General features: G+C 36.6%; 1 pseudogene; it reads left to right on the top strand.

Moving 5' to 3' along the window:
- The window catches only part of LOC149165601 (leucine--tRNA ligase, cytoplasmic-like), a 144,307-nt pseudogene extending 117,898 nt beyond the window's left edge, over positions 1-26,409 (top strand).
- The last annotated feature ends 812 nt before the right edge of the window (positions 26,410-27,221 follow it).

The following is a 27,221-nucleotide window of genomic DNA, read 5'->3' as shown; positions in this document are numbered from 1 at the left end:
CCTAAAGATCCATATGATATGGAAGGTTTACAAAAATTCCTCAAGACTATGTCAAATGAAATGGTCGAAATCAAGAAGCAAGTGGAAAAAACCTCAACAAAAAGGCCATTTAGGAATTTCAAGAAACCTGAATCAAAACCACAACATGTTATATCCAACGTCGATTCAGATCCTGGAGAAGAAGAAGAAGATGAAATAGTCTTGATGTCCGAGGAACCCGAAGAAGAAGAGACTGTCGAATGTCATGGGATGTGGGATTTTATTTTACCCACTTCCGATATGGAAAACGAACAAGAAGCTTTCCCTGTGACTACCAGGAGTAAAGGTACTCCTGAACCTGTCCAGACAACGTTGAAGAAAAGGAATGCAGGTTCCACTACTACGAAAGAAAAAATTCCTACAAAGAAAGCTTCAGCGACACCATCCCAAAAGCAACCATCATCTTCAAATCTACCTTCAACATCTAAGACATTGGTAGTATTAGATTCTATGGACTACAATATTATTGAAGATATGAAGAGGACTAAGGCTAATATTACTATGTTTGAACTTAGCAAACTCAAACATCAGCAGAAGTTACTTCTTAAAGAGTTAAATGTCATTCCTTCTTCACCTCTTCCCAATGCTGTATTATCCAAAGCTGCTAATGATTCATGCCAACCACCTCCTGGGAGAGTGGAAGCTACTAACGTAGTCTTAATTTGGGATAGATCAAATTCTCATACCCCTCCCTTCCTCTTAACCTATGAGATCTATAATAGAAATCTACACAACTGTTTGATTGACTCAGCGGCTTCCTCTAATATAATTCCAGCTTCAGTTTGTTCCACACTGAACATTGAACCCCAAAAGTCTGCAATTCATATTATACAATTGGATAGAACTAAGGTCCAGGTTTTAGGGGAAATCAACTCATTAACTATCAGGTTATCAGCTGATCCTAGAGTAGTTCAAAGAATTGATATTTTGATCGTTGATATACCTGAATTCTATGGGTTGATTTTAAGTACAGATTGGTCTGAAAAACTCCATGGTTATATTTCTACCGATTGGTCTCATATGTGGTTACCTTATAAAGGAAAACCGAATCAGATCAAGATTGATCGAGAGAAACACATGACCCATATTGTTACTGAGTTTGAACAAGAAAACCAACCAATAGCATTCAATAACAATATTTTGGGGAATTATTCATCTGAATCATTCTTTGGTAATTTTATTGCCCAACCATCTCCTTTCCCAGCTAATAATTTCACATCTCAGATCGAAAACTTTTCACAAACAGATAGGTCAAGATGTTTTAATGTTACTGAGGAAACTGTGAATAAAATTGTTGATAATTCTTTATTTTGGTCACTATATTTTGACGAGTCTAAATCTAGTGAAGGATTAGGAGCAGGATGTATTTTAGTTAGCCCTCAGGGAGAAAAAACCTATGTTATCATGCATATTGGAATTTGAATGCACAAACAATACAACTGAATATGAGGTCTTAGTCCAAGGACTCTACAAAGCGATTGGCCTTAAGGTTCAATATCTGAAAGTGTTTGGTGATTCAGAGATTGTTATTAAACAGGTTAGAAATACAATTCATTGCCTTTTTGGTCATCTCAAACACTATCAGTCTCTGGTACAGGAACTCACCTCTCAATTTTTAGCATTCAGTATTTCTCCCATCCCTAGGTCCAAGAATGCAGCAGTAGACCTGCTAGCTAATGTTGCTTCCAGACTCCTACCATCCGAAGATTACAGCCCAGATAGATTTTCAGTAGAGTTAATTTTTAGACCATCAATTCCCGATAATGTCACCAATTGGAGAGTGTTCAATCATGATGAAGACATTTTAAACTTCTTGACTTCCGACAAGTCCTATGATGGCCAAGTCATTGATGAAAGTGATCATGACCTTCAGATGAAGGAAAAGTAAGAGGGAATCTCAATACCAAAACCAGTGGTCAAGCTTGAAGATCTTTATGATATTAAAGACATGTTTAAACAGGTGACCAATTCAAAAATCTAGAGTTCTACTTTAAGATTTGAATTGATAAACCTAGGTACTGATGAGAACCCTCAAAACATCAATTTGGGACTAGGAATTTCTATAGAAGAAAGAACAACATTCATTAGGCTGTTAACAAAAAACAAGTATGTGTTCACTTGGAAATATGATGATTTGAAAACATGCGATACATCAATTATTCAACATACTATTCCAATGCTTTCTGAACAAAAACCAGTGCAACAGAAGTTAATAAAGATTCATCCTAACCTAGAGAGTCAAATAAAGGTTGAATTAAATAAACTCTTGAAGGCTAAGATAATTTTTCCTGTGAGACATTCAAACTAGGTTCCAACATGGTGCCTGTTCGGAAGAAAAATGGCGATATCAGGATTTGTATTGATTTCAGAAATCTTAATAAGGCAAGTCAAAAGGACAACTTCCCTTCACCTACTATGGAGCAGACATTACATTCAGTAGCTGGTTCAGAACTGATGTCCTTTTTAGACGGTTTTTCAGGATATAAGCAAATTTTGGTTCATCTTGATGACAGACTTAAAACGACCTTCAGAACTAAGTGGGGAACTTATGCCTACCAAAAGATGCCTTTTGGACTCATCAATGCAGGAGCTACATTTCAGAGAGCCATGGACATAACGTTCAAAGGATTGCTTAATAAATCAGTAGTTGTCTATTTAGATGATATTACTGTATTTTCCAAGAAAAGGTCTAATCATTTACATGATTTAAAACAAATCTTTGAACGTTGTAGAAAATATGGTATCTCTCTTAATCCAAAGAAGTCCTTTTTTGCCCTTAATCAAGGAAAAATTTTAGGCTTCATTGTTTCAAAATATGGTATCTATATTGATCCAGACAGAATTAAAGAGATTTCTGAAATTCCTTTTCCCCATAATAAAAAATCCATGCAGTCATTTTTGGGTCAGATTAACTTTGTTAAACGTTTTGTTCCAGATTTTTCCCAGATTATTTTACCATTGCAAATGATGATTAAGAAATATTTAGTGTTTAAATGGGGATCTACAAAAAAGGAGGCATTTGATTCCATCAAACAATCAATAATTAATGCCCCTGCTTTAAGCACTCCCAATTTTTCTAATCATTTCATACTATATACCCTCGCATCCGCTTCGTCATATGCAACAGTATTGACTCAAACCAATAATCAAAACTTCGAAGCACCAATTTCGTTTTACAGCTCAAATCTTCAAGGTGCTGAATTAAACTATTCGGAAGTTGAAAAACAAGCCTTTGCTGTGTACAAAGCCATAAAACACTATAGGCCCTTCCTCTTAAAAGCTCACACAAAAGTTATAGTTCCTTTTTCAGCAGTAAGACAATTACTAGTTCAAAGGGAATTAGGAGAAAAGAGAGCAAACTGGGTCACAACATTACAAGAATATGATTTGGAAATCAAGCCAGCAAAGATTGTCAAAGGCCAAGTTTTTTTCAAGTTGTTAGCAGGCGCATCCAACATTCAAGAACCTGAAAATACAGAAGATACAGAAGAAATCAATCAGATAAGTACCACAGGTTCTGGATCACAATATGCAGATCTGATGTTCTATTTAAAAAATGGGTACGCTCCTTCCAATCTCTCCTATAAAAACAAACGTGCCATTAGATTGAAAGCAAAAAACTTTAAAATTATAGATGGTGTATTGTTTAAATGAAATTATGATTTTATTTTATTAAGATGCTTACAAAAACGTGGGGCTCAAAAGGTTTTGCAGGAACTTCATGATGGACCAACAGGAGGACATTTTGGAGCTGACACCACAGCTCACAAAATCATTCATGCTGGGTACTATTGGCCCACCTTGTTCAGGGATACTCATGAACATGTAAGGAAATGTCAAAGCTGCCAAACCTCCAGTGGAAGACAAAGAAAGCCGGCTTTCCCATTGCAACCAGTCAACATTGAGCAACCATTTGAGCAATGGGGATTAGACATCATTGGAGAAATCACTCCACACTCATCCAAACAGCATAAGTATATCCTTACTGCCACTGATTACTTTACTAAGTGGGTTGAAGCGATTCCTTTAAAGACAAAAAACTCTGAGGCAATTATGGAATTCATAGATCAATTCATAATTACCAGGTTTGGTGTCCCAAATGCTCTTGTTTTTGATAATGCATCTTATTTCTCTGGAAATTCTATGTTTGAGTTTGCTATCCAAAGGGGATTTAAATTGAGTTATTCTGCAAATTACTACCCTTAGGGTAATGGTTTGGCAGAATCCACCATTAAAAACCTTATTAGAATTATTAAGCGAACTATTGAACAGAATCATAAAAACTGGCATACATCTTTGATATTTGCACTTTGGGCTGATAGAATAACTCAGAAAACCTCTATATGCACTTCTCCATTCAATCTAGTGTATGGAAAGGAAGCTGTCATACCAGCTAACTTAGTGCTTCCATCTTTAGCTTTAGTGAAATTTATCGAAGAAAGTCCCTCATCTTCTATTCAACTAAGTCAAGATCAAATTTTGAAATTAGAAGAAGAAAGGGAAAAAGCCAGAATTATACATGCAAAACATCAGCACATTATAAAGTCATCCTTTGATACAACTTCAACCAGCTCAAAACAATTACAAGTTGGTGATCTAGTTTTGAAATGGGGCAAAGCCCATGAGGATAAAGGAAAACACACAAAGTTCCAGAAAATGTGGCTTGGACCATTTCAAATCAATGAGAAGATAGGCCCTTCTACTTTCATTCTGCAAGATCTATGAGGAAAGATAGATTCTCTTCCTATTAACGGCCTTATCTTGAAAAAATTCTTCAATTGAGATGGTAACCCCTTCTCCCTTTGTAAATATTCAATTTCCAGCTAAAATTTTGTACATAGCTTAGATTTTAGGATTTTAGAAGAATAAAGTTAGCCTTCCATTGGTCTTTACTATATTGAAAAGTTTCTCAAAAGAAATGGTTATGATATTTTCTTTTAAAATGGAAGCCTTAAATGAAAGGAAGATTTCTAGGAAGTTAGGTATATTTAGATTCTGAAACCCCATTTTATTTCTGTAAACTCTTCTCAAAGATTATAAGTACTGTAAACCATTTTAATGTTTTTAAGCAGCCTCAAAATGGTTATCAATACAAAACAGATACTGATTCAATTTTAGCATCTTCAACTCTTATCTTGTCATCTAAGGAGAAAATTGTTCATCCCATTCATCAAGGGTTATAATTACTTAGAGTGTAATTCTAAAATATACTTGAGGTAAAAGATAAGAGGTCTTATCACAAGCCTGCTTACCATGATCATAGGGAAATAGTTCAACTGACATTACCAATACTGCGTACCAAAACTATATTATAATGACTTATAATTATAAGACAAGGGGTCTCATCACGAGCCAGCTTGTTCAGTTAAATTATCACCAGTGAATGGTATTGTCAAATAGCTGGCTACCAAACCAGGACAATGGCTTTTTATCTTACAAAATAAAGAAAAAGAAAAATGATACAAAAATATGAAAACATATTTCTGGATTCATCCTTTTTAATTATACTCTGAAATGGATGGAATAATGAACGATCAAATGGTTAAAAGGTATCGCTGTCGAGACTATAGATGTTTGCTGGCAGCAAAGGCTCTACCTATGGCAAAGGAGTCATTATAAAGCTAAGATGGAGAAGTTTTTGTTTTATCATTAGCAACCAAGCAAGGCTAGTTCGAAACATAGAATGTATTTAATTATAACCTGAGAAGAGGATAGCAGGAATAGGTATCATTACATTCAGAATTTATGTTTGCCTAGTTATATTAGAATCTTTTACTCGGATAAGATTTTCAGATTAAAAAGTTTAAGTATTTTAACTTTTCCCAGAGATAACTGTTTCTCCTAGTGAATCGCCAATTGTTGTGCTATACAACAACCCCCCATTTCATAAAATTTTTCTTTAAAATCATAATATGAAATGGGTCTCTTTTTAAATATAGATGTGTGAATAAATTGGTATAAACTTATATTTTAGAAAAACCCTCATCAAAGGTTTCGATTGAAATATGATATCCCTTTTAAACAATGATGAAAAAGGCCTTTTTTAAACAAATTATAAAGCTTTTATTATAACGATAAAAGCGATCGCAAGATCGCATATCGCAATAATAAAAGGAACATAAAATAAGGGCCCATTGAATAACTCTGATCCGAAAAGGGAAATCGCTATTGGATATCGGGGAAAGGCAAAGCACATCATTTATAAGGCATCCCCCGTACCTCCGATGCGATAAAGGCATCGCTATCAGCAATCGGCATTGGTAAGCAATGCGTTAATTGTGCCACCTTCAAATCCCCCGATGCGATAAGGCGTATCGCCATCGGCGATGGGCGGTTCCGCAATGGCATAAATAAAGTGACCCGAGCCCTGCCCTGATTGTGACGCATTAAATCAGGGCGCGTCTTTCTAAACATATTAACATCCATATGTGACCCAGCCCCTGCAGTTACTATCCAGCCCACCAGTGACCCAGGATCAAGCAAGAAGGGGCTAATTTCAGACACTACATGTCTCGGCCTGGGAAATACAAGCTGGCAAAGCATTTATAATCTGATTGAGGCGGAAGAACCAGAGGAAACAGAAGAAGAAGCTACTGCAGACTCAACCAGCAAATCAGAAGCCTCACTGAAGGATTTGGCCAACTCGTTTTTACACAGGATAGCAGCTTGGGAGAAAATTCTCCCTTACACTGATGTGGTCAGATGGGTGGTCGAACAAATTCTTGTTTCTAATAGGACCTTTTGCACAGTTGATGGAAGAGTTTTCGGTTCATTTCAGCCTGACGACTTGAGAAAAATGTACCATTTGCCCGAGCCGAAGAAGAAATACAACAAAGCTTTTCTAAAGAAATTCGCAGATGAGAATGAGATGAAATCAGCCCCGATTAGACAGTGGAGACAGAATCCAACAAAGCACAAACATGAGTCATCAGGTAAGTACTACGTGGATTCCTTAGCATCTTCTTACTGTTACGTTGGGGCAATGATGTGTAGGATATGGGGAATGCATGATTCTGCAAAATTTGATATTGAAATGGTTCCTTTAATGGAAGCGGCAACTAGTAGTTATATCATGGATTAGGCCAATATATTGTCTGATAAATTAGCCTCTGCAATTCTTGATTTTATATTCAATTCACGCAAAACTACCCGGACTATTCCTCCCTTCTATTACAATGCTTATGTTATGGATATGCTTTGTTTTAATTCCGAATACCCGATACTCGGGTGGAGGTGGACGCCACAGGAACCCAAACCAATTCACAACTACCATAAGATGTTATGGAAGGCCCATTATAAAGACCACTTGTATCAAATCTGTAATCGTTTCATGTTGCCTATCTATTATGCTATCTTTGATAAGCCTACCCCAAGGATTTCCAAGGAGGCCGAAATTGACTTGACTGTTGTGGGGAATTGGTTCGGGGAAGATAAATTTACGTATATACGGGTGTTTGGTAGTGCCACAAAACCCGATGTCCTCCCATTATATGTGCCCGATAAACTGTTGGCACGTGAATTAGCTTACCAAATCACAACCGTTGGAATGTCCAAAACTCTTAGGACTTCCAAAAAGCAGCTATGGCCCATATTCCCTTTAAGATGTAGTGTTTACACCATACTTGATTGGAAACATGCTGAGAAGGAGGCAGGAAAAATTAATATGCTCAACCTTGTGACCATCCCTAGCAGGCAATTCGATCCCCAGAAGGTTGCCTACAATGTGCTTGAATAGGCCAAACTCACCAAGTTCGACCATGAAAAAGATCAATTTGATGATTTATTTTCTTTAGCAGAATCTTTTTATCAGGTTAAAACATTGGCCATAATGAAATATAATGATGAAGCACTGGTAAAATTCAATAGGCTCAGAGAAAAGAGGTTGCAAACTCTGCCTCTGGACTTGTTGGCCACTACACCAACAACTAAGTCAAGCGAGCCTGGGCAGAAGAGTATTGATGAGTCTCCCGCTACAGAGGAAATTCCCGAAAAAGAAACAGAGCAGGAGAAAGGAAAGGAGCAGGAAACAGAGCAGGAAATAGAGTAGGAAAAAGGAAAGAAGCATGACAGTGAAGTTATTGATTTAGAGACTCAAATTGATACCAAACTCCTCCAAGAGTGGCAGATATTTGACTCTATTATTAATAATCCCGAGACTCCACCAGGATTCGGCATGCCCCAAGTGACAGTCAGTCAAGAAACAACCACAACTATGGTTCCGATGGAAGGAACCAGCGGCCTACCCAGTAGTAAAGATGCAGAAATAATCCCCAGAGATCCATCCGATCAAATTGTTTTATAGGTAGAAGACATACCACCACTAGACGTCTTTTACAATCCTAAACACAGGGTTGTGGTGAAAAGACAGAGGAAAAGGAAAAGACTTGATCAATCTTCCCTTTTGCCAAATCAAACAGAGATGGCTAATGTGGTGTGGAAGGAGGAACTGAACCCTTTCGACGACCTTACGAAACTCTCCCAGTATGCCGGAGCATATTTGGCAGCCACCATGGATAAAGCGTCGGAGGTGAGCAGTCTCCTTAAGGAAAAAGATCAAATGATTAATTCATTACAGTCACAGGTGTTCGAAGCACAACAGAAAATAGAACAATTGGAACAACAACTATCAACACAGCGGCAGACAAACAGCCAATTAAATGAGCAGTTACACAAAGAGAAACAGAGAATAGATTCAAGTGCAGTGCAGAAACAGAAGGAACTGTCTGAAGCAGTGGCCAAATTAAAGGCGATGAACGAACAAATGAGAAAGACTAAGGATGAGCAAATCGCTCAACTGTCACAAGAAGTGGAAAGGTTTAGGAGCCTTCCTCAAGTAGCAGAGTTCAGAACAGAAGCTCTACAAATCAATAAGGCATTGATTACACAGCCGAAACTACTCTGTCATAAAATTTCTTTGGCTGAACCTCTTTGTGAAATTACTGCATCTATAGTTGATAAATCAGTGGAAGCTAGACAGGATTTAGAATAGGTCGATGAGACCTTAACCAATTTTCTTGCTTGGCAAGACTCCCTTGAAGGACAGGCTTCAGATCTACCCAAAATTCTTGAGTCACACAAAGACATCCTGTTCCTAGAATGGCATACCCAATTAATGAAGGCAGAAAGAGAAACCTCAAGATGTTGGTTATCTACTAGCAATTTAATTGAATTTGTGAACGACACTCTTTATTTGTCTAATATGATTTCACAGTGTAATCCAGGAAAATTAACATCGGCCAAAGCCTTGGTACAAACATGTAATCAGGAGTTGGAAAAGAAAGGAAGATTAATCGCTGGCATCCAAAGTTTAACTTGGGATACCTTTTGGTTTTTCTTACTAAAGCCATATAGTCAAAGGGCCGCGCTCAAATGTTTAATTGATGCTATCAGTTGCATGATCCCCGAGATCCAAGATGCCACATATTCAGCTCAACTGAATTCTCGCCTAAGCCGCCCCCGGAGTTGCAACCGATGTTAGATATCTTCCAGCTCAAGTCGAAGGGAGATCATTCTAAGCAATGAATCATGTTGCCGACTGAAGACAAGCCGATTTTGAGGAGATATTCATAGCATAGTTGTACCAATTAATTAGCAGTTTTATTTTGTAATTAGTTAGCTTAATTAGTATTTATAGGCCCTTTCATGCATTTGGAAAGGGTCCTCAGTTTTTGTATAAACTCAAATCAAGAAGTCACACTATTGTGCTTCTGATCTATTTTTTATAAAGACTGGGCCAGTATTATGAATTTTGACAAAGAAAGCTTTGATGATCTGTGCACTATTGCCTTTTGTGGAAGTGTTTCTAAGTTGGAAAAAGGAATGTGAATGCGATTGATATTGGGAGTGACTCGAATAAACATATGGTACTATTATCTATGCTCTTCTGTCATTTTTATGTGAATCTGCATTCGTTTAAATTTTGCTATCATTGAATATATATATGTGCTTTAACAACAAGCCTTGTACTTTTCACTATTGAATGTCTGAGGACTATTATTCTTTCACTCATATCTATGTCTATGATATAAATGAGAAATAGTGTAATAATGTTTTCTTGATTGCTTTGTTCAACTATTTGGGCTTAGTAATTATCATATGAATAAACATCTTTGCTTACCAACAAGAGTCATCTATATGCCTGTTTGTAAATGAAGACCATCCAAAGTTACACTAAAAGCAGCAATTTCCCGGGATAGAATAGTTGTTTATATTTTACTTTTAGATTAGATCATTCATCCATTATCATTAGATATTAGAAAATCAATTATTTATCCATCCCATTTACCAATCATTAGGAAACTGGTCCCATTATATCTAGTCGGAGCCACCACACGAAACGGAAAAGGAGCTACCTTTAAGGTCCGGACCGGGTGGTTATCCCCAATGTTGTTGCAGCGATTTTCGAGGCATCAACAAGTCCTTGCCAACCTTGTTTCCAAGATTGGTCTTGGGGTTTAGATGGGAAAGGTTGCCAAGGAAGGGGTGTGTTCCAATCACTTTGATATGGATGTGCATAACCTTAAAATTGTGAATCGTTCTTGCATCATACCAGGCTGACTATGCTACCATGCTCTTCTTGGAGCTACATAACATAATTGCTTTGGTGATTGACTTGATCCATTATCTTCCTAGTAAAATTCCTTCAACCTTGGTAATGATGGGAAATATTTAGTAGCATGTGATTCTGCATGAATAACACAAATATCAACATCCTCTTTTTGTTCATTTTACATTCTTAACACATCTATTTGTTCCCTTAGATTGCTAATAATTTATATTTTAAATTTTATCAAACAAATTTCCAAGTTTGACTTGACTTACCAATCTCGATGTTGATTTAATTACTCTTTCCCTTCCTCTTGATATGTGCTTGAATATTTCACAAATTTCTTCAAATGATAATTGGTATACATCACCTCTACTCACACGATCAAGGAGATCAATCCACACATCCCTAATTGTTCTGAGCAAGAGGGTTTTTAGTGTGTCAAATCCTAAATGATGTAATTTTTCCCTCTCAACATTATACATGAACCTCTCTATTAGATCCTCAAGGCTCTCATCTTCTTTTTGAGTCATTCTAAATATTTCCTCTTTAATATCATGATCTTTATATTTTTCTCGAAGTATCTTTTGCATATCATTCCATGATCTTCTTGAATTAGTCCCTAAATTCATGAACCATTTAAGAGTTCTATCCTTAAATGTTACTGGAAACAATCTCAATTTCAAGTGTTTAATAATTAACCATAAGATCTACAAAGGATTTCAAATTCAAAGAGAAAGGTTTCTGAATCATTTGGCCTCATATCATGGAAGTTGGGAAGGAAAGATGGAGGGATGTTCTTCATATGAACACTAATATCAGTATCTTGAATGGGAAATCTAAGAGGATCTTCCTCATTATCATCATATCCATCGATTTATTCTACCTTCTCTGCCACCTCTTTCTCTTCTACCAGCAAAAGTGGATGGTGATGTGGTTCTTACTCACCATGTGGTCAAATGGGTGGTTTTGGAGAAGTATTTTTTCTGTTTATATATATATATATATATATATATATATATAATAAAATAAATTGAATAAGAATGCTAATGAAATGCAATTTTTTTGTTTTGTTTTTGAAATGAAATATGCCTAATGTTTTTTTTTTTTTTGGCAGAAACTAAAAGAAATGAATCAACTAGGGAAGAAAACAATGCATACTTTGACACCTCCCCAACAACACCAAAAAGTGATGAGCCTCAATATTGCAACATGAATGTTGGAACTCCCAAGGCTACCAACTTAAATGATCCAAAGTGGATCTAGTTTTTCCTCTAGATCAAAGTTTTCAAATGAAGATGAAAGTAGGATCAAGTCAAAGTGCTTGTTGATATGATTCGAATGGTGTGAACGGCGCGTAAATCTGAGTCTGGATGAAGAAGTTAAAGCCAATCAAAGTTTTTGGGAAAATTAGGGCAAAAATAAAAAAAGTCAAAGGTCAAGAGTCAACGGTCAACCAGGTCAATGCCTACGTAAACAAAGACACGTGTCAACCCAAGAATGAGCCACGGGTCCTAGATGATGTCAGCAGAGGAAGTAACGTGGAATATTATGATTGGTTGATACAGGCCAATCTGGTGCTGACACGTGGCAGCCCAAGTTTTTCCCAATATCACCTATTTTCCAAAATTTTGGGGATCAAGGAGGATCGAACCCCTGACCCCCCAGAAGGCTGAGTTTTTGATGGAAGGGCTGCACCGGACAAGCTATGTTGGATCTTGTTAGGCTTGTGGATAATGTTTTATTTATGGTAGTGGATTGGAGGCTCCAGAAGAAAAGGGCCGATGGTTGGGGTCAACCCCACGGCCACCAGACCCCTTAATTTGTTTCAAGTATTATCCCACATTCACTGCAAGACACAACCATATATGGTATATATAACCATATGTTCAACGTATAAACCAACGGAGCGCAGAGATGTATGCCACCAAAGTTTCATGTGAATATATGTTGCTATATATGAATGTCAATCCATATCAAAATGCCGGAGTGTCAGGCGGGGGTTTCGACTCACTGACCTCCAATGTTATATACCAATGCCTTCACACCTTCGAGCTAACCAACATACCATCTGTTTGGGCTTGAAACAGAGCCAAACCAAATTTTTATTAACCTGTTGCAGAGCTGAACCCGCCAAAACCAGGGCGTGCAGACCGAGGTGGTTTCCACAACACAAAGGGTGGTTTTTGTCAGCGAAAAGTGGTTTTGCAGAAGGCAGAGGTGGTTTTGCACATTCCAGGGGGTCTGGAGGTCACAATGGCCAAATATGGGCAAGTTTATACTCGTTTGACTCGAAATTTTGAGCTGAATGCAATGGTGAGATCCTTTTTCTCATTTGAGTCTTTGTTTTTGAGCTCATGTCTCTAAAAGAATTTTGAAGACTAATAAAATGGTCACACTGGAAGCTAAGGACCCAGAGAGGTAGCCAGGAATTCTGGTGAAATCTGTTATCAAATTGTCGCTGTGTTGATATGTTTGATTATGTGTTTATGATAATTGCAATCTTTTTGATCCATTGCACTAAGTAACATAAGCGAACTTCACATAAAGTCTATAATACCTTTTTAATTAACAGATCAAGTGGTATTAGAGTAGCAAGGTTTTTAAGGTCTGAAAAGATTGCGTGAAGATTTGAATGCTGACTAGGTTAAGGCTCGAACGAGGTGAAGGTGGACTTGTTGAGGCGAATCCAGAGATTGGAAGGGTCTTTTCACAAAGAAGGAGGGTGAATGAAACCCCACTTGAGTTAGAATCTCAATTCCTAGATAGTTTCATGATGATATGTGCAATGGTGGAAGAGATGTATCACGAGTTTAAGAAGAACAAATATGAAGGCGGTTCATCACCTAAATACCAAGAAGATAAGGGGAAGGGAGAAGTGCTTCCTCCACCATCTCCTCCATCATCACCATCACCATCATCATCATCCTCTTCTTCTCATAAATCTAGTCCTTCTAAGAAGAAAAAGAAGAAATCCTCTTTGATCAAATTAGATGTAAAATTTGATTTGCCAATTTATGATGGAGAACTTAATGCTGAAAAGCTTGATAATTGGATAAGACAAATTGAAGTGTATTGCAGGGTGCAGAAAGTTATTTCAAAAAGGAAGAAGATCCAGCTTGCTAGCCTTCGACTTGGAGGAACTGCACTTGTATGGTGGGAAGGCAAGACACAAGCAGATCTCAAAAAGCATGGTAAAATCATTTCAACTTGGAATGAATTTGTTTCTGCTATTAAAAAGAAATTTTATCCTTTGGCTTATATGAAACAAGCAATGTTGAGTTGGCAAACACTACATCAACTAAAATGTCAAAGTGTTCAAAGTTATACTCAGGAATTCCGTAAGAGAGCTTTAAAGTTAGGTATATCATTGGACTCACCAGAGACATTGTTGAAATACATAGGTGGTCTTCATAGTTATTTGAGGCATACTATACTTATGTTTAATCCAACTAGCTTAGATGATGTATCAGTCCAAGCAACTCATCTAGAAGCTAGAGGTAAAAATGTAACCCAAGATCTTGGAAAATGATCCAAACCTATTGAAAGCAAGAATAAAGGCAAGAAGAAACTTAGATGGAAGGAGGAGAAAATGAACACAGTGAAGAAAGAAAAACCTTCATGCACTCATTATAAGAAGGAAGGCCACAATGAGGGACACTGCTGGTCATTGCATTCGGAATTGAAGCCTAAGAAGTTTGGGAGTAAGGAGCGAAAGAATGTTGTTGCTATTCAAAAGGACTTGGGATCAGATTTAGGTGACGAGAAAATGGTTACAGCTGAAGGTACAAAAGGTAAAGATTCTAAAGCATCTACAAGTACTTCTTTGCATTCTATTGATAATGATAATGACGAGAGGAAAAGAAATGAGTTATTTCACATTAGAGACATTTCCAAGCATACTAAAATTGATACTTTATTTGATAGTGGTTCACAAGTTAATTTGATTTCTGAAGAAATTGTAAAGAAGTTGGGTCTAGAAACAAAACCTCATAAAAAGCCATATCCATTAGGGTGGGTGTGTGATAAAACTAAGCTACAAGTTACGAAATAATGTAAACTTCGTTTTTCTATTAGGTCAAAGTTTGTAGATGAGGTTGAGTTAGACATAGTCCCATTAGACATATGTGGAATTGTATTAGGAAGTCCATACTTGTATGATAGAAATGCTATCTTCTATCAAACTGAAAATAAGTATCAACTCATTAAGGATGGAATTGAATATATTGTAAGGGCTCATAAACTCAAAGATAACTTCTCTCTCATAAATTTAGGATAGATGAAAAGAATTATAAATTCAAGTAATTTTTTTTTACTTATGATTGTAAACGAAAATGATATTGATAAATCTCATGCTTTCCAAGGCTGTAATCCTAAACAGAAAGTAGATCTACTTAAAGTTGTTTCCAATTATGATATTCTGTTTCAAGAGCCTAATGGCTTCCACCCAAGCAAGAGATAGAACATGAGATTTATTTGTAGCAAAATGCTCCACTACCTAACATTGGAATGTATAGGTTATCAACTCTAGAGAATGCAGAGATAAAGAAGCAGGTATAAGAGTTGCTCGATCAAGGGTTTATTCGACCAAATACATCATCGTGCGGATCACCTATTGTGTTAGTGCGAAAGAAAGATGGTCCATGGAGAATGTGCATTGATTTTAGAGCATTAAATCAAATCACAATAAAGAATCGTTATCATCTTCCTCGTATTGATGATTTGTTAGATTAGTTAAAAGAGGCAGTTTACTTCTCTAAATTGGACTTGCGAAGCGGCTACCATTAGATCAGAGTTGCAGAACAAGATGTACAGAAGACTGCTTTCAAAACAAAGCAAGGACTCTATGAATGGATGGTTATGCCTTTTGGCTTAACTAACACTCCAGCTACATTCATGCGAGTCATGAATGATGTATTTAGGCCATTCATTGATGATTTTGTAATAGTCTATTTAGATGATATTCTTGTTTTCAGTAGAACATGGGATGAACATGTAAAGCATGTAAAGCAGGTTTTAGATGTTTTGAAAAGAGAAAATCTCTATGTAAAACTGTCAAAATGTGAATTTGGCAGAACATCTTTGAATTATTTGGGTTATATTGTAGGGGGTGGTGAATTTAAGATAGATCCCTCTAAGGTCAAAGTCATTGTAAATTGGCCTAAGCCCTGTCAGACCAGGAGGTAACTCCTCAAATCAATTCATGATATTCATTCAGGTTGGTCTTTATTATATACATGAGGGAGAGGCTGTTCATTTCATTTCCTGGTGACTCTTCATATTTTTTATTATTTATTTACTTCAATTTCAATTATTCACCCAATCTTGATGATTAGGTGTCAACATTCCCCGCCTTAATCTGAAGGGATGTTGGTGAGTCCAAGCATCATTTTGAATCTTTCAAGCTTTTCTCTTCCAAGCACTTTGGTGAAGATGTCTGCAATTTGCTCATTAGTGGAACAATGGTGGAGATGGATTGTTTTGGCCTCAACATGATGTTGAATCAGATGATATTTAGTATTGATGTGCTTCGTTCGATCATGGAACTTTGGGTTCTTGGCCAACTTTATTGTTGAGGTATTGTCAATCATGAGTGGAGTTGATTGTACTTGTTTTACCTGCAAATCTTCAAGAATTTTCCTAAGCCACACAATTTCTTTTGTTGCCTCAGCTGCTGCCACATATTCTGCCTCTGTTGCGGAATGTAATGGAACTGATTGTTTGTGTGATATCCAGGAGACAACTCCTGATCCAAGACTCATAGCATAACCTGAAGTAGATACCCCAGTTTCTTTGTCTCCATTGAAGTTTGAATCAGAGTATCCAATCAAGCTGAGGTCGTCCACCTGTGTATACTTGATTCCAAAGTGTTGAGTTCCCTTCAAGTACCTTAGAACTCTTTTTGCAGTAGACCAATGTCCCTCATAAGGATTTTGCATAAACCTGGAGAGGATTCCAACAACAAATGAAATGACTGGTCTAGTAGTAGTTAAGTAGTTGAGACTTCCTACAAGCTATCTATACTTTGTTGCATCCTCAAATTCTTTTCCTTCAATGGATGTGAGCTTTATGTTCTGTTCCATTGGAGTAGTAAGAGGATTGCATTCTGTCATGCCAAACCTGTTCAATAGATCTCCAATGTACTTCTTTTGAGAAAGGAACATGGACTTTGGAAGTTGAGTTACTTCAATACCAAGATAGTAATGAACTTATCCCAAATCATTCATTTCAAAACCTTTCCTCAATTCCTTCTTTATGGATGCAATGTAGCTTTCGTTGCTCCCTGTCATCAAAAGATCATCTACATATACCACAAGATATACAACTATTTTTCCAACCTTCCTGACAAACAAAGTTGCATCATCAAGATCATAATTTTTTATATTGAGTTTCAGAAGATGCTTAGTTAGTTTTTCATACCAGGCTCGGGGTGCTTGTTTGAGGCCATACAAGGATTTCACAAGTTTGCATACTTTATGTTCATGTACTTTCATAGAAAATCCTTCAAGATGGGACATAAAAGCATTCTCTTTTAGATCTCCATTCAAGAAAGTAGTTTTTACATCCATTTGATGGAATTTCCAACCGTTCTGAGATGCTAGGGCAAAGAGTGTCCAGATGGTAGCCCATTTTGTTGTGGGGGAAAAGTCTCCTCATAATCGACCCCTTCTTTCTGTGCAAAACCTTTTGCCACAAGCCTGGCTTTGTGCTTGTCAAGTGAGCCATTAGCTTTATACTTGTTCTTGTAGACCCACTTGCAGCGAATTGGTTTGGTTCCTAATGGAGGATCAACCATTTTCCAAGTGCCATTCTTTATCAGGGCATCATACTCCTTTTGCATCGCTTCTTTCCATTCATCATGAGAAGCAGCTTCTTTGAAAGAAGTTGGTTTGAAATTTGTAGACAAATTCAATTCACAATCATAAGAAACATCCATATCAACAGGTGAATCAGAGTCATCTACATCACCTCCATTTTGCCGGTTTGAATTTCTAGTTCCTGTCTTTCAAGTGTCTTTGTAAGCCACTTTGGGGGACCTTTCTCAGATGGTCTAGGCTGCTTCGTTGATTGAGTTTGGACTGAATCAAGATTGAATCTCCCAATTCTATCAATCACATCACTTAAAGTATCATTCGTTTTTGGAGTTTCATGCATGGGAGAGAGTGCTTCAAAAGAAAATTCCACAAGTTGATCTAGTATAGGAATCCCCCCTTCAAGATGTGGAATCTAATTATCAAATTTTTGAAATGATTTTGCATTTGCGAATCTATCCAAGCGATCAAGTTTCCGCTCAACCGCATTGTCAGTTTTGGATGTTTCAAGAAAGATTACATCTCTAGATACAACAAACTTTTTATTGACTTCATCATAGAGACGGTATGCTTTGGAGGTGTTTGAATACCCCAGGAAGATACACTTACGACTTCTTACACCAAGTTTTTTTCTATGTACCTTTGGTATTAAGGCATAACAGGTGGAACCAAAGACCCTAAGATGCTTTACCGAAGGAATGTGCCCATACCACATTTCATAGGGAGTCTTGTTTCTGATAGCATTAGATGGACATCTATTCTTTATATATATAGCTCATAGAATTGCATCAGCCCAAAACATCAATTTTACATTTTTGAAAAACATCATGGAGCGCACCATATTTAAGATTGTCCTATTCATTCTTTCAGCTACATCATTCTGTTGGGGATTATAAGGCATAGTTGTTTGATGTTTGATCCCATGTTGGTGAAGATAGTTTTCAAATTCATTTGAAGTGTATTCTTTTCCATTATCAGTGCGAATAGAGCCAATATGAGATTGTGCATCATTTTCAATCCATGTATGAAAGTTCTTGAATGTTTTAAAAGCATAAGATTTGTTCTTCAATAAATAAACCCAACACATTCTGGTGTAGTCATCAATAAATGTCATCATATATTTATTTCCATTTGCAAAAGGAACTGGCATTGGACCACATAAATCTGAATGAATGAGTTCAAGTTTTCTATGTGATCTTGAATGTGAATCATGAAAATACTGTTTTCTATGCTTTCCTAGAATGCAAGCATCACATTGCTTAAGTTTCCTAGGAATTGTAGGTAAACCAGTAACACCATTTTTCTTCAACAAGCGGAGGTTGTCATAGTTCAAATTTCCAAATCTAGCATGCCATAATAAACTTGATGGAAGTGTACCTTCTTCATAATGAGAGTTGTATGAGAAACGTTGTGCATGAGTAGAGGTACCTTGCAGCTTGAGAAGCCTTTCTTCTTCTATCCCCCTCATGGCAAGTGAGTGGTCAGATGCTTTTCTCACCTCAAGCTTTCCATCAAACATATGAATGGAGTGACCTTGCTGGTGGATGTGGACCAAGGACATCAAGTTTCTCTTCAGCTGTGGGAGATATAGAACATGATGTAGAAGGAAATCTGGAAGACCAGGTAATTTAAGCTTGATTGTGCCAAGCCTTGATGGCTTGAGTTTTGATTGGTTTGCAAAGTATACTGCTCCATCAACATTGTCAGTAAATTGTTAAAAAAATCTTTTCTATGAGTAATGTGGTAAGTTGCTCCTGAATCAAGCAACCAATCATTTTTCCAAGAATCAAGTGAAGCATTAAATAAGTCTTCATTTACTCTGATATTTCATTGTGCCACAACATAATGAGCGGATTCAGGTGCTTTACCTTTTTCTGTGTCATTATTTGTACCTTTGGCTTGGTTTCTTTACTGCTCAATTTTGTCCCAAGGTAACTTGCATGTAGAGGCATCACGTGATCCATTTCTTTTGCAGCGTATGCAGTGAAAATTTGACTTTTCTCCTTGAGAGTGTTTGCCCCCCCTGCCTCTGAAATATCTTCCTCTTCCTCTTCGACCATCTCTTCCTCTGGAAGAATCTTGGGCAAGATTATTTTATTTATGACCAAGGCACACAACTTCTTCAGAATATTTAGGGGTTGTCTTCTTTCCATAAGCTTTCTCTCTTTCAACAAATTTTTTCACAAGAGAGTCAAAGGTAATATCTTTGAGATTTCCATTTGCTTGCAATGACTCAAGATAATTGGAGTAAGTAGGATAAAGTGCCTTGAGAAAAGCTATCAACAGAATATCTAGCTAAACATTAGTGACTTTGATATCATGCATTATAGATTTTACTTCTGATGCAAGAGCAAGAGGATCATTGTTTTGTAATTCAAGAGTGAAGAGTTTAATCATGATTTGAACAAATTCAAGTGCAGAGTGTGAGTCATAGAGTTCTTTCAGCTTTTGTAAGGCTTCGAAAGAATTTGAAAATGGTGAAATATGGCGACTCACCTCTTCACTTACATATGCTGCAATTAATGTATAGGCTTTGCTCTTCTTATTTTCCCAAATGGTGAACTCTTTGTCTGAGGTAGGCTGTTATGGCTCTTTGTTTATGTCTCCAACACACACTCCTTTTCGCAACTCATTGAAAATGAGAGTGTGTTTTGTCTTCTGGGACCACTCAGGATAGTTCTCCTTGCTAGTGAGAACTACTCCCACAATAGATATGATTGAATGCATTGTAAAATCTGTGTACAGTGGGAAAAAAAATCGCTCTTCTACTGGTAAAACAATTTGCACTTGTTGTGTAAAAGAGAAAAAAAAATGTGCTGTAGTAAAATATAGTTTTGATGTATATATTAGAGGTACCGTAATGGTGACAGCGTATGGAGGAGGGCAATATATGATAATGGCGGAGTTATATATTCGCGCAGGAGAGGAGGCTCTCACTATCATTCTCCAAGTGGCGCATAGATGTCTAGAGTGCCTCTTGTGTGGCCCCAAATTTCATGGAACACAAGATTTGATGGGTTCCTCAAAATGGCTCTTTATCAGACTGTCGCATTCACCCATCTACAGGACAATAATAGCATTGGAGGAGGGCTGTGGAGTGGTTATGGGAGCGTTCAATGTGGAGTAGCCACTGCACTAGCGTGATACCAACCATGGATACCAAGCGTTCTATGTTCCATTTGCTACAGAAGTTAGAAGTTTCTTAGGGGCAACACAATATTGGAGAAAGTTTATTGCTAACTCTTTTTTGATTGTAGCTCCTTTACATGCTTTGACAAGTGTGAAATAGGTGTTTCAGTGGGGAGGAAAACAACAAAAAGCCTTCGACACATCGAAAGAAAGGATCAATACAGTGCCAGTACTAGCACTGCCAGATATTCAGCATCCATTTGAGATCGAGATAGATGCAAGTGAATATGCCATGGGGGCAGCGTTGATGCAGCACAAAAATCCTATATGATTTCATTCTAAGACATTCATATCAGCAGTATTTAACTATCCTACATATGATAAGGAATTGTATGCATTAGTTCAGAGTGTTAAAAAGTGGAAACATTGCATAATGGGTAAAGAAACAATCATACACACAGATCATCAACCACTTCAATATTTACACTCACAAACTAAATTGAAACAATCAAGACACTATCGATGGATGTGTTTTCTACAACAATTTCATCTTGTTATGAGATATAAGAAGGACATATATAATAAGGTTGTAGAAATGTTATCAAGACCAATTATAAATGCATCCACAATACTTAACCATAATTCAGTAATTCAAGAAATTTACATTGAACAATATGCTCAAGACAAAATTTTTAAGGATGTATATGCAACTTTAAGTCATGGTAAGCAGGTAGAAGAATTGGATTATTTCATAAAAGACAAACTCTTATATCATTTGGGAAAGTTATGCATTCCAAAAAATGAAGGAGTTAATATAATTCGAGAAGCACATACTTCTCTCATATCAGGTCATTTTGGTGTAAGTAAAACAATTGCACAATTACAAAGATTTTGCTATTGGCCATGAATGAATGAGACAGTTTCTAGATATATTAAAGGATGTACTATGTGTGCTACAAGCAAGCCAAGTAATAGAAAATTAGGCCTGTATCCTCCACTTCAAATTCCTCCTCATCCTTGGGAAAGTGTTTCCATGGATTTTGTTAGGGAATTTAAAAAGTATAGAAAGGGTCATGATTATTTGTATGTAGTTGTGGATAGGTTCAGTAAGATGTGTATTTTGACACCATGTAATAAATAGGTCACAGTTGAACAAACTGCAAAGTTGTTCTTTCAAAATGTATGGGTTCATTTTGGGTTACTGACTTCTATTGTATCCAATCAAGATTCTTGATTTGTTGGGAAATTTTGGTCAAGTCTATGGGAGTTAATGGACACAAAGTTAAAGAAGAGCACAACATTTCATTCGCAAATAGATGGTTAGACAGAAGTGGTCAACAGGGAAATGATACAGTTGCTTCGAGGATATTGCAGTAAGCATCCCAAAATTTGGGATGAGCATTTGTGTTATGTGCATCATGCTTACAACCATGCAAAACATTCTTCTACTCAGAGATCTCCTTTTGAGACTTGTTTTGGTTTTATACCAAAGTCTCCCTTGGATTTTATCTTTGGTAAAGACATAGCAGTTGATGGACACAGTGATGTGGACAAAGCAACCAAGTTCATTGAACAAATCCAGGAAATTCACCAGGTAGTATAGGAACAACTGGAAAGAAGCCAAGAAAAGTATAAGGCATGGCATGACAAGCATCGAGTTGAGCATAGTTTTCAAATTGGTGATCAAGTCTGGTTGTACATCAAAAAAGAAAGACTACAAGGGGAAGGTAAGAAGTTGAAACCAATTAGATATGGTCCTTTCAAAATACTTGACAAAATTGGTGAAAATGCTTTCTGCCTAGATCTACTAGCTTATATGCAGATCTATTTTGTCGTAAATGTTGAAAACTTGTGATTGTATGAGCCTTCATTGATTGAAGATCTCAAAGAGCAAGGCCAACTACCTTCCATTGAAGATTTTTTGCTCGAGTATCTCAATGATCTACAGGAAGATACAGTTCTTGACAAAAGGATAAGGACTTCGCGACGAGGGAACGTTGAGTATCTTCAAGTTGGACTGAAAGTTACAAGTCCAAGTAAAGCACGATGGCTCAAGACTAGAAAAGTGAAGGAACTTTATCCTCACTTACTCGATAGCTAAAACCAAATTTTGGTGGTCCAAAAGCTTCTAGTGGTGAGGAGTGATCCAAAATGGATCCAGTTTTGCCTACAGATCAAAGTATTCAAATGCAAATGAAAGTAGAATCAAGTTGAAGTGCTCATTGATATGATTCCAATGGTGCAAATGATGTGTAATTCAAGTCCAGATGAAGAAGTTAAAGCCAGTCAAAGTTTTTGGGAAAATTAGGGCAAAAGTCAAAAAGTAGAAGGTCAACAGTCAACGGTCAATGGTCAATGGTCAACTAGGTCAACGCCTACGTTAGAAAGGACACGTGTCAAACCGGGAATGAGCCATGGGTCCTGGATGATGTCAGCAGAGGAGGTAATGTGGCAGACTATGATTGGTTGATATGGACCAATCTGGTGCTGACACATGACAACCTAGATTTTGCTCAATATCACCTATTTTCCAAAATTTTGGGGATCAGGGAGGATCAAACCCCTGACCTCCTGGAAGGCTAAGTTTTCACCGAAAGGGCCACATTGGACGGGCTATGGTGGATCTTGTTAGGCTTATGGATAATGTTGTATTTATGGTAGCGGATTGGAGGCACCGAAAAAAAGGGTCGACGGCTGGGGTCAACCCCACGGCCGCTGGACCCCTTAATTTGTTTCAAGTATTATCCCACATTCACCGCAAGACACAACCACATATGGTATATATAACCATATGTTCAACGTATAAACCAATGGAGCATAGAGACGTATGATACTAAAGTTTCATGTGAATATATTTTGCTATATATGAATGTCAATCCATATCAAAACGCAGGAGTGTCGGGCGGGGGTTTCGACCTGCCAACCTCCGATGTTATATACCAATGTCTTCACACATTTGGGCTAACCAAAGTACCATCTATTCGGGCTTGAAACAGAGCCAAACCAAATTTGTATTAACCTGTTGCAGAGCCGAACCCGCCAAAACCAGGGTGTGCGGACCGAGATGGTTTCCACAACAGAGAGGGTAGTTTTTATCAGCGAAAAGTGGTTTTGCAGAAGGCAGAGGTGGTTTTGCACATTCTAGGGGGTCTGGAGGTCACAATGGCCAAATATGGGCAAGTTTATACTCGTTTGACTCAAAATTTCGAGCTGAATGCAATGGTGAGATCCTTTTTCTCATTTGAGTCTCTGTTTTTGAGCTCATGCCTATAAAAGCATTTTGAAGACTAATAAAGTGGTCACACTGGAAGTTAAGGACCCGAAGAGGTAGCCAAGAAGTCTGGTGAACTCCTTTATCAAATTGTCACTGTGTTGATATGTTTGATTATGTTTCAATTTTCTTATGTGTTTATGTTATTTGCAATCTTTTCAATCCATTGCATTAAGTGACATAAGTGAACTTCACATAAAGTCTATAATACCTTTTTCATTAACGGATCATTAAATTATCAACCCGTTGTTCATACAAACTTAAGATGTGTTGGCACTATATGTGCAACATACAATATGTTATTTAATTGATCTAATGCAGTGAATTGAATATCATGAAATCGAACCTAAACTAATTGCAAAAATGGATATGCTTGAAATGGAAACCTTAACCTATTGCAGGAAAAAAAAGACAAGGAAATCAAACCTATTCTAATTGCATTAAGAAAAGGGCATGAACCAAATCTCCATCACTGCATTCAAAAGAGATTGGACCTAGTAATAGAGTTCATTATGTGCTTCATAAAGTAATCATGAAAATCATCACTATGTCATTCAATTCATGAACCTGTTTACTAACCCTTAATTATTGGAATGTTTTTCACTGGTAAAAAGGAAAGTCCTAAGTGGTATTTGGTATTCCTGAATCATGGTTTCAGAGCCTAAGGGTCATTATTCAAGGCTAAGAGGAAAAAATCAAGATTTTTGAGAAAATTTGGCCAAGTTTACATGGTGCTACAGGATTGCTATAGGATGTTACATGATTGCCCTGTTTTGCTATAAGATTAGACCCGTTAGCATTTTGAGGGTGGAAAAGGTGAGAAATGGTAGGTTAAGTTATATGAACACTGTATGAGGATTTTTCCAAGCTTAGAAGCTCTCATAGGCCCATCGCACACAAAAACAAATGCACACAATGTCCTTCAATGACCCATAAATGTACTTTCATTGGCAAAGTTTTGAGGGCACTGTGTAGTGAGGAGAAATAGGTTGATGATGGTAGGATGAATGTAGGATGACAATGTTAACCCTATAAATCAACAATAGTACCTTCACACCAAAAGGATTATGATTTTTATACTTGCAAAGACTAAAATACCTAGTCTGCCAACTTGTTTGTCCTCCAATTTATATCACTGAATGACCAAGAAAATCAAATGAAAATGAGATGGGGTAAATTTTGTTATTAATTAGGATTTCATAAGACTCCAAAAAAAGTGGAATCACTCAAAAATACCCTTTTTAACATGTTCTAAAAAATAGCGGAAAATTACTACTCCAAAAACTAGAAATTTAAGAATCAGTGAGCTAGTTAACCTACCAAATACCTAACTCGATCAAGTGAAAATTCTATGGGGTAGATATTTTATTAAGTTGAATTTTCTTAGGACTCTATCCAAGTGGAAAAAAATCAAAATAGGTTCAATAACATGTGCTAAAATTTAGCAGAAAATTACTATTATTTTGCTACAAGAGAGTTCTAGAAATTCCAAAATTGTGAACTAGTAAACCAATCCAAGTAGCTCAATGATGAATATTACTTTTCAAAGTTGTTATAAGGATGAATCATGCTTGTGACTCTGTAAATAACCTATTAAAAAACTCACTTCAATAATTCAACCAATATAATGTACCACAAAGGAAGAATGGATACTAAATGCAGAAAGAAGAGATGCAAGCGAAAAAGACATTCAGAGAAAATGAAGAAATTGTACAACAGGGCTTCGAGGCTCCTAGGTTGGCCAAGCCCAAGGAAAATAAGATTTATATAAATGAAACCATGCTTTAGAAGCTAAAAAAGGAACCAAACTTCATTATTAGAGTCAATCTAAGTACATCCTTTCTAGAAATGAAAGTAGAGATGCTAAATAACAAGTTTTCTCCTTAAGAAGACTAAGAAATACATTCCCCTAGAGGAAAATTTGAATTGGTACTTATAAAAAATGATGGGAAATCATCTTCCTTGAAAGAAGGTAGCTTCCCCTCCAAAATCCCTCAAAAAGTGGATCTGATTCCCAATAAGAGGAATCTTCATTTAATGACAGGGAACACATTCCTAGATTTTCTCAACCAGTGGAGCTCTAGAATTTGTCAATAATATCATGGTATCGATTTCATTTATATCCAATCCTGGTCCATCCTATAGTAGGGATAAATCCATTATATTATCTCATTCAGAATTTACTCAATATTCTGTAAAAAATAATAATAGTAGGCACATAATATGCAATTATCTATAAACCTTCCTGAGAAAATATTTAAGCTAAAAACATTATTAAATGTATACGGAGATATTTAATATAGCCTTTATGTGCCTAAGAAAGGTTAGATGGGCCTTAATTTGTGTCTAATTTGGAGGCCCATTAGTTACCGCTTTGACCAAGGCATATCGACTGCTTTAAAGGAAAGTCCTATTAGACAACTTGTTGATTGTAAAATAATTCTTAAACAATGCATGCCATTTTCTAGGTTCAAAAGGATGAAACACTTGTTGTTGGGCCTGAAGGCCTAGATGTAAAGCTACCTTTTGATGAGATGCAAGTGCTGCAAGAAAATGTTGACTTAATCAAAAGGAAAATAGGACTTAAAAAGTTGGTAATAATCAAAGGATAAAATAAATTAAGAAACATTTTTATGACTAAATAATAAATAAAAATGCTTTAGTGCATGAGTACTTGAATGAGGTCCTATTTGTTTTGAGAATAATTTCTCAAAGTAGTCTAATCATGGAGCAAACCTTCCTTGATTCAACAGAGCAACAACAAAGTCAACATTGATTTTTTTGTTGCTCTGTTGGATCGAGGGAGGTTTGTTCCAAGATTATCTGAATGCTAATTTATTCTCTACTGAATAGGGCCAACCCTGTAAAGGTGGAAGTTCTTATAGGGTGAGGTGGGGGTGGGGAGGGGGGATTTTGGGCAAGAATGTGATTTCTAGTTACTAAAAATGTGTTTTGAATCTATACCTGGATTGAACGACTTATAAAACCTTGGGGCATTTAGAATTAGCAGGATATACAACTCAAACTTACGATTCTAAAAGATCATAAAAGAGAAAAACCATAAATTAGTTAAACTACACTATTATAGAATTAGTTATTATATATCAATTTTGTGAAGGTGGAAGCTCTTATGGGGGTGGGGGGATGTAGGATTTTGGGTCACTTTTGGGCAAGAATGTGATTTCTTATTACTAAAAATGTGTTTTGAATCTATAATTGGATTCAACAACCTAGAAAACCTTGGGGAATTCAAATTTAGTAGGTTATACAACTCAAACTTATGATTCTAATTACCAAATTTTGGGAAAAATGTACCGTAAAAAACAAAAAAACATATATTATTTAGACTACATTATTATAGAATTAGTTATTATTATATATCATTTTTTATATATAATTAATGATATAAAATATTTGTGACTCC

This window comes from Pinus tabuliformis, chromosome 5_1, assembly GCF_031772625.1.
Source record: "Pinus tabuliformis cultivar Carrire ecotype Pingquan chromosome 5_1, CPIR1, whole genome shotgun sequence".
In the NCBI taxonomy this organism is placed as follows: domain Eukaryota; kingdom Viridiplantae; phylum Streptophyta; class Pinopsida; order Pinales; family Pinaceae; genus Pinus; species Pinus tabuliformis.
The sequence above is the reverse complement of the archived record's forward strand: the minus strand, read 5'-3'. Positions and strand labels throughout refer to the sequence as shown.